General features: G+C 39.3%; 1 non-coding gene across 1 annotated transcript; it reads right to left on the minus strand.

Annotated features, from left to right (window-relative positions):
- Positions 1–1,753: 1,753 nt before the first annotated feature.
- Positions 1,754–1,826, minus strand: TRNAS-AGA (transfer RNA serine (anticodon AGA)). The gene has a single exon. It is a non-coding gene; the product is annotated as a tRNA-Ser (tRNA).
- Positions 1,827–9,659: the final 7,833 nt, after the last annotated feature.

The raw sequence follows: 9,659 nt of genomic DNA on the forward strand, positions 1-9,659 counted from the left end.
GGCTGACCTCTTCTGCAGCTGCTCAGCCAAAGCCGGCCTCAGTCCTGCCTGGTCATTGTGGCCGATCGGAGCCCCAGCCCCAGGCAGTGGGATAGATTGCCTCCCTGCTCTTTGAGGTTGCTCTGATTTAGCTGAGGTCCGCCAACTCCCCGCAGGTGAAAGACTGGGGAGAGAGTCCCACCCCAGACGGACTCTCAGAGGCCAGGGTAAATGCCCACGATTGCTGTCAGAGATCACAAGTTGTAAACTTTATAATAACACAGAAAAATGCATTTTCAAAAAAGGAGTTAGATCTCTGGGCCCTCAGAGACAAGTCCACTGAAAGAGTAGGTCCCATTGGATTCCATCTGAATTCATTTGAATCCACTGAATTCCAGAAAATTCCATTTCCTAACTCACCTCCCTCCTTCCCTTTATTTATAATATAGCGGCAGTTTACTGAAGATATGCAAGCGGTAAAATTTTCTGTCCAGAAGGACTTGCAAAATCAAAAAAGGAAAAAGAGACCTTTTCCTCTCCTCCTTTCCCCAAGCATCCTCTCTCTCCACTGTTCTGCCAGAAACCCACCAGCTTGCCAAGAGCCACCCAGGAACAGATTTCCTCTCTAATCTGTTGCATCTGCTCACCCACTCCTACTCCTTGTTAATCCCTCCAAATGCCCTGTTTGCCACAAATGGGCTGGAGACAACTGGGAGCGGGACAATGGAGCTGGTTCACGCGGCTCCAGCCACAACCTCATTTGTTCTGTTTTTTTCGGAAGCGCAGAGAGGCAGCCACCTTCACCTCCACCTGGCAAAGTCGCACTGGATAATTCTGGGTAACTGGATAAGTCACAGGGCCAGTTCTAAACTCTCAGGCTGTGAAGCCCAGCCTTTGTCATTTGTATGTTTGCCTTCATCCATTTCATGCTAATAACTTGGTTATATTTATCTGGGAATGGTTCCCATTCAAGCCATGGGAAAGTCTGGAGGCTTGGGTGGTATTTATGGTTCAGTAATTGCCTTGCTGTGGGGCCCTGGCTCGGGAAGTAATCCTCTCTGAGCCTGCATGTCTCCATTTTGAAAACAGGGAAATCTTCCATGCAACAGCTATCGGTCGGGTGCACTGAAATCTGCTGATAAAAGATAAATTTACTTTAACAGATAAATCTTATGATTTATTTTCTTCATTTTCTTTCTTTTCTGTTTTGGTTGTTCTGTAGTGCCCCCGATGCACCGTTGGTATCCCAGGCAACCAGTATCAACAATTTAGAACATATATCTGTTACGGAGGGGATGTGCGTGTCCCTCCAAATCCACAAGTTGAAGTCCTAACTCCGATTGTGATGGTATTAGGTAGGAGGCGGAATCTTTGGGAGGTAATTAGGATTAGATGAGGACACTTACCAAGAATCGAATCTTTCAACACCTTGATCTTGGATGTCAGACTGTAGGACTGTGAGAAGTAAGTGTCTGTTGATTAAGTTACCCATCTAGGTATTTTGTTATAGCAGCTGGAGCTGACTAAGACATTATCCTCCCATTATTTCTTCTCCATATTCATACAATCATCTATAAACATCCATGTACAGTTATACAGATACATGTTTAAGTTGTTTATCATTATTTTATTATTTTTATATTTTTGTGTATCTTGATTTTTGTTTTCTCCAACACCTGATGGAATCTCTCTTAATTCACTTGGTTTAGCTCCAATTTATTCTTTTTTGTTTGTTTTGGAGGGGAGGTAATTAGGTTTATTTTTTTTATCTTAATAGAGGTACTGGGGATTGAACCCAGGACCTTGTGCTTTCTAAACATGTGCTCTACCACTGAGCTATACCCTCTCCGCTCCAATTTGCTCTTTTTAATGGCCACATATAACTTTATGGGGTGGCAGAACTATCCTTTATTCAGCCATTCCCATGATCTTCACTTTGTTTCCAGGTTTGGGGTTTTTGTTTGTTTGATTTTACTACTGTTTATAATGCAGTCCACTTCCGTGTAAACACACCCTCGGGTTTGGAAGCTTTCGTTCCTAAGAGACAGATTCCTGGGAGTGAGATTTCTGAGTGAAAGATGTATGTATTTGTAATCGTAACAGATGTTGCTGTATTGCTTTCCAACCAGGCATGTATGAAAATCCCCACTTCTTTAACAGTAAGGGTCGTCGGTCTCTAATTTTCCCATCTGATCTGTGCAAACTGATGTCTTATTGTGATTTTGTCTCCTTGATTTCACACGGATTTGAGCCTCTTTTCACATACTTATTGGCCACCTGGGACTGCTTTTTTGTGAATTGCCTATTCATATCCCTTTCTCAGTTTTCTCTGCCTTCTGTTGTGATGTTTACCCCTGCCTTATATATTTGTTTTATAAGACTTTTTTTTTTTTTTGTATATTCTAGCTATTTACTCTCTGTCTGATCTTTGAGTGGCCAGTCCTCCCCAAATCCCCAATCTGCTCTTCATCTGTTCACTTAGTTTATGGTATCTTTTCCAAACGTTTCTCATTTTCATTTTCTCAAATACCTATGTGTCCTTTTATAGCTTCTGAGTTTCTGGTCTTAATGAAAAGGTCTTATCACCCACCCTAGATTTTGCATGTGATGTTCTAGTATTATTGTTGTTTTAATTTTTTACATTTAGGTCTTTAACCCACCTAGAATTCATTTTTGCATATGGGGTAAAAGAGGGGTCCATTTAAATTTTCTTCTGGCTGCATAGTCAGTTGTTCTAGCATCCTTATTTAATACCTAATTTTTCCCACTGGATTGAAAAATCACTTTTAAAAACATTTATTGAGATATAATTCACACACCACAAAATTCACCCATCATTAAGTGATTTTAGTAAGTTAATAGAGTTTAGCAATCATCACCACAATCTGGCTAAAGATCATTTCCATCACCCCAAAAATTTTTCTTATGCCTGTTCATCCTCTAGCCTACACAACCACAGGTCTGCTTTCAATGTCTATAAATTTGTCTTGTCTAGAGGTGAAAGCTCACTTTTGTCTTAAATGAAACTAAAAGTATATGGTTAGTTCCATTCAGGACTCTCTATTTTGTTCCATTGATTCATTTGTCTATCCTTCAACCCAGAGGAAATATGAGCAGACTATGAAAAATTTTTGAAAAGAAAATACAAATGTCTCTTAAAAGATGCTCAGTCTCACTCCTAATAAGAAAAAAAAGTGCAAATATACTATGCTGAGATACTGTTTTTCACCTCTTAAACTGGCAGTAATCCAAATGTTTTATAACACCCCGTGTTGATGAGACTCTGGGCAAACACATTCTCATTCATTTCTGGTAAGAGCATAACCCCTATGTAGGGCAATTTGGCAATATGTCAAATGCATATTCCCGGCAAGATTGTACTTTTGGGAAGTTATTCTACAGATATATTTTTATTAAGGAGAAAATGTGTGCATACACACACACACACACACACACACACACACACACATACACACACATACCTGCAACATTGTTTGTAGTAACAAAGTATTAGAAACAACCTCAGTTTTCAATACTAGAGGACTAGTTAAACAAACATGAAACAGCTATATAACAAAGGATCAAAACGTTCTTTTTAAGCTACACATTTCTTGGAGATTTAGCAAAAAACAAGGTTCAGAATGAGTAATATGCAACTCTTTATGTAAAACATAGGGAAAAACAAGATTCTGTATTTGAATCCACTTGTATGTATATAAGGAAACTCTGGGTGGGTGGGGGTGAGATGGACCTGGGCAGGTGTGGGACAAGAATGGGAAAAATTTTTTCACTGTAGAATTTTTCTCTTAATTTTAATTTAAATTTTTACCTATTTAAAATTTTCTCTTAGCTATTCTCAGGCATTTATCCTTCTATATAAATTTTAAGACAATTTTATCCAATCTCTCACCTTCCCAACATTGCTGGCATTCCAACTGTAATCGCGTTAGATTTGTATCTTAATTTGGGGAGGATGGATTTTTTTTTTTAATTATGTTATGTTCTCAACCAAGACTATGAAATATTCTTCAATTTGTTAAGATTGTGGCTTAGATACTTTGATGTTATAGTTAAATGTCCTCCTTATCATTTTATTTCTACAAAAGTTTTGACTTTATTGTGAATGAAACATTATTTCCTGTTTTGTTTTTTCAGGTACTTACTCAAAGAAGAGAGAACACATTCAATTCTTTTATTAATTCTAGTAGTATTTTATAAAATTGTCTTGAGTTTCCTAAGTATATGACAATATCATCAGCAATTAGAGATTGTTTAGACTCCTCCAACATTTATACCAGTTATTTAATACTCTTGTCTCAATGCGTTTATTAGAACCCAGACATTGTTAAATAGTAATGATGATTATGGCTTTCCTTTCAAGTTCCTGATTTTAATAGAAATAGTTTCAGGACTCTGCCATTTAAGTTAATGTTAAATTGAGCCATATGCAATTGTTGTTTTACAGGTCTGAAAGAATTGAACATTGGTGATTTCATATAACTCAATATAAATGTTTGCTCTTGGTTTCCACACCTCTTTTACCTAGTTTTTTATTAGAAATGGCTGCTAAATTTTATCAAATGTGTTTTTGGCACTCATTGGTAGGGTCCTATGATTTTTCTCTTTCAATGTTGTGGTAAACTGTTACCTGGGTGACGCCGATGAACCACACTTCCCAGTATTCCCACCCCTGTGGAGTTCTTCACGTGACTTCAGCCAGTTGGATATTAGCAAGCATGCTGCAGTCAGAGCTTAACAAGCACTTGCACAATGGAATTGGTCTTCTTGGAACACTCACCCTTAGAAGCCAGGAACTATGATGTAATAAAGATTAGGCTAACCTACTGAGTGATGAGAGGCCATGTTGAATGTTCTAGCCCCAGCTGAACTCCCAGTCAAAGACAATCACAGCATTTTGAGTGACTCAGCAACAGCCTGTGGGGCAGAACAGCCCAGCTGAGCCCAGCCAAACTACAGAATCACAAGCAATAATACATTGTTATTTACTGAAGCCACAGGTTTGAGGTCTTTTGTTAAGTATTAATAGATACTTGGGAAAATGTTGTAGGAATTAATTATATTGATAGATTTTCTGATACTAAACTAACCTTGAATTATTGGAGTACAAACTCAATCATGAAATTATTCTTCTGATTCATTGCTGGAGTCTGTTGGCCGATTTGTTTTCACGTTTTGCATTTATGTGTAGTTGATTAGTTGATTTTCTCTTTTAATATCAAATTATAGGACTTTTAACATTTTTCCATGGCCTAGAATTATTTAAGTAACATTTAATTATTTATTTTTAAAAGTTAAAATTCAACCACTATGCCATCGGTACCAATGGTGGTTTTAAAGTCACCTTTTCCATTTCCTCTACGGTAATTAACATTTGACTTTTCTAATTCTTTTATGATTAATTTTGATATTTTATATTTTGTTTCAAAAAATCATACATTTCCTTCATTTTTTCCATTATACATCCATTTATGACTTTTAATCACTTCTGTATATGTGGTGTGTTTCTTTTTTATTTATAAATGTAAAGCTCATAAAATCTATTTATTATTCTTTGAAAGTAATTCAGTTTTGAATTTATTTATCCTTTCATTATTCTGTTGATTTCCGTTTCAATAATGTTCGGTTTTGTCTACTGATTTCATCTTGGTAGTTTCATTTGGCTTATTTTCTTATTTAAAAAAATTAATTTCAAGCTCCAAAGAAGTAACAAAAAAGCTAGAAAAATATGAATAGCTAATCAATGATAATTCTTGACTAAAATAGGAGTTTTTCCTTCAAAAATAAATTGACATTATTAGTATAGAATAGAGATCAGTATTTCTTTTTGCACCTAATATGCATTCCCCCTTCCTTTTGGCAACAGCACATCAATTTTCCTTTGAGGACAACATCTCCCTCATCCTCAGTCAACAAGATCTCACCTCCAACCTCAAGGATGGAGGCATATGACTCTGGCCTAACTACTCAGAGCTCTGCATCTACCGGGCCACATGACTGGTCCAGGAAAAGTGACATGACCTAAGATGGGCCAATCAAATTTTCCCAGAGCCTGCTAGAACTATTAGGAAAGAGACAGACTCTGTCCTTCTGAGATTTCAGGTGCTGTGAAGCAAGAGAGTCTGGAACTGCTGGCATCTGCCTTTATTGCCACTAGAAAGAGCCTGTCTGAGAATGAAGTCAACACAGAGGCACACGGAGACAAAGAGGTGTATCCTTAATGACATCATGTCACGTCTGAGCCAATTCACCTCCTTTAAACATTCTAGTTATAGAAGGGAGTAAATCCCCACTTTTCGCTAGTGAGTTTGAATGGGACTCCTGACACACAGCACACGAGGAATCCTGATGGACACAGATTGTGTGGCCCCTGCATATCTCTTGGCAGAGAGGGGTCAATTCACCACTGGAGGAGTCACTCCACACACTTCAGGCTTTCCTGGCCACATCCCTCACTGGTTCTGACTCCCTCCCTCTTGGAAACACCCACTCTCTTGGCTTCTCCAGCCAGTTTCACATTATTTGGTTCTCCAAGTCTTCTGGTTGATGTTAAATGTTGGTAATTTTTAAGGATAATGGAGGGAAAAAAAAAAGAAAAACTTTTATTTAAAAGCTGGTTAGAGTTTGAACTTTTTGACTTGGGAGAAAGGCAAAATTTTGATTTTTAGTCACAGAACTACCTCCTTAATAGGCCCATTGCCTGGAAATGTAGGAAGGCTACAGACTACTCTGGCCGGAATAGTGTGTATGTGTTAGTGTGGAGGGAGAAGGAGGCCAGGAAAGGAGCTGTGTTCAGGGTACTGGGGGCCTGGAAAGACAGGCTATACAGCCAGGCCCTAATCTGAAGCCACTTCTCAGAATGGGGCATGTATATCCTATGAGTACTTGCAGGGCGATAGGAAAAATATAGTGTACTTTTTTGGGAGGGTCAGTTTTACTCAAAGATTTTGGAAGGATTGATTACTTGTAAATTAAAATAGATATTCTTCAGAATAAAAGGGAAAACTGATGTGAATCTTTAAGACTTCTAAGAAGTTTTATGCTTAGGGCAGGCTGCTTTAGCCAATGCACCTCCAACTTTCCGGTGACATACAAAAATGATGACATTTCTCCCATCTTAAGGAAAGCCCTTTCCTGACCCCATATTCTCCTCCAGCTGTGGCCCCTTTAATTGGCTTCCTTAATGGCAACACTCGTTCAAAGGGTTGTGTTTAAATGTACTGTCTCTCCTTCTCCTCATCCTGGTCTCTCTTGAACACACCCCATCAGTGTTTTGCTCCCACTTTGATCTTGTCAGGTCCCTAGTAGCTTCCATGTTGCTAAATCCAGTGGTCAATGATCTGCCCTCAGCTGAGGTGACCACTGCGGAATGTGATGTAGTTTATCAGCCTCTCCTCCTGGAAGCACTCTCTTCGGTTGGCTTCTAGGATCCCACATCCCTCTAGGGTCTCATCTCTCACAGTGGCCATTCCTTTTCCATCTCTGATGGTTCTTCTCTTTCACAGACCACGCAAGAGGGTGGGACAGCCCAGGTCTCAGCCCTTGGATGACTGCTCTATTCACATGATCTGGTATGGTGACCTCAGCCAGTCTGTATGCTGACAGCTCCCAAATTGCTGTCTACAGCCTGGACCTTTCCCCTGAATTCCAACTACATACTTGACATCCTCACTTGGATGTATCTAATTCTAATATGCATCTCATACCTAACACACCCAAAAAGGGAACTCCTAATCTTCCCACAATAAACCGTTTCTTCTCCCATCTCATTAAACAACAACTCCATTGTTTATATTTTTAGGCTTCACACTATGGAGTCATGATTGACTCCTCTTTTCGCCCCCACATCTGATCAATCAGCAAATTGGCTCTGTGTGCACCCCACATCTAGAATTGCCACTCGTTCCACCCCTGGTCTAAGTGTCCGTCATCCATCGTCTCTTGCTCACACTCTCTTAGGCTCCTAACTGGTCTCCTGGCTTCTGCCTTTGCTCACTATGGGCTATTTTTCAGCAAGCAACCAGAACTATCACTTCAGTACATAAGTCAGACCATGCCATTCAGTCCTCTGTTTGGAGCCCTCCAATGTCTTCCCAGTTCACTCAGGGGAAAAGCCAAACTCCATCTGATGGTTTTCAAACCTCCGTTTCATCTAGTGTCTTCTTTCTCCCTACTCAGACCATGCCAGTCCTGCTGGATTCCTTGCTGCTCCTCAAACATACCAGGCCTGCTCTTGGGTCAAATTTCTTCCTTCTGGAATTCTCTCCCTCAGCTCTGCACATTTCTTACTCCCTCATCTTCTCAGGTCTTGGCTTAAATATCACTTTTCATTGAGTCCTTCCCTGATCACCTTATTTAAAATAGCATCCTCCTACACCCACACCTGGTACCTACTATTACTCATTCCTAATTAATGTTTTCCTTATGCTTATCACCACTTAATGTACCATGATTTAACTTATTTATTCATTCATTCTGTATCTTCCTGTCCTCTAGTGTAAGCTCCATGAGGGCAGAGACTTCTTGCCTGCTTTTTCACTGTTGTATCCTGTGGTTCATTGCAGGTGCTCGGAAATGTTATTAGAATAAATTGTATCAATAATTAAAGAATGGATGACAGAGTTTGTTCTCTTCTATGATTATCACTATGGCTCTTCTCTAGAAAAGTTTGAGAGTCTCTGTGGGAAGCACCCAAGAGCCATGCAGGGTTTAGAGCAGGAGAGAGAGGGTAGTGACAAAGGAGGATTTGGGGGCAACTGTCTTGGGCAGAGTGTGGTGGATAGGTTTGGGGGTGGGTAGGGAGGCATGGGGAGGAAACTAGGGGCAGGTTGGCCAATAGGAGGCCATTTTAATAGTCAAGAAAAAACCTAATGATGACTTTGGCGTTTAAGCCTTTGTGACTGGGACAGAGACACAGCACTGCCAGGGAAATGCCAACAACTGGAGAGGGAGCTACCTCTGAGGCAGCTCAGTTATGACCTTCCTTCCTTCCTTCATATTTCCCAATAAGCAAGTGATTTTAATAATTATTGGAATGGAAAAGCAAACTATTATTTTTGCATGAATATCTTTGGTTGAAAAAAATTTGTCTCATCCATGCTCCATCTCTTTGAGGAAAGTGATAGGCTTTTGTTTTTCTTCAGGAAATATAGGAATGTACTCATAAATGCTTCAGTGTATTTTTCTACAATGCCATTTTTGCTCCCCAAATGCAAATTCTACAGCTGGATACTAAAAACATATTTTTAATATTATATTGGCAGTAATCTAAGAAATAAGACTCTGGTATAAGTGAAATAAGTCAGATAGAGAAAGGCAAATACTATATGATCTGACTTTTATATGTGGAATCTAAAAAGAAAAAACCCCAAAACACAAACTCATAGAAAAAAGGTAATATTTGTGGCTACTGGGGGGTGAGGAGGGGAGGGGGACTTGGATGAAAGGTGGTCAAAATGTACAAACTTTCAGCTGTAAGTCCTAGGATGCATGCACAACGTGATGACTACATGTAGCACTGCTGGATGGTATATTCACAAGTTAAGAGAGTAGATCACAAGAGTTCTTCTCAAAAGGAAGGAAAGAATTTTCTTTCTTCTTCTTTATAATATCTATATGAGATGGTGGATGTTAACTAAACTTACTGTGGTAATCATTTCACA

The sequence above is a fragment of the Camelus dromedarius genome, chromosome 1 (genome assembly GCF_036321535.1).
Source record: "Camelus dromedarius isolate mCamDro1 chromosome 1, mCamDro1.pat, whole genome shotgun sequence".
Taxonomy (NCBI): Eukaryota; Metazoa; Chordata; class Mammalia; order Artiodactyla; family Camelidae; genus Camelus; species Camelus dromedarius.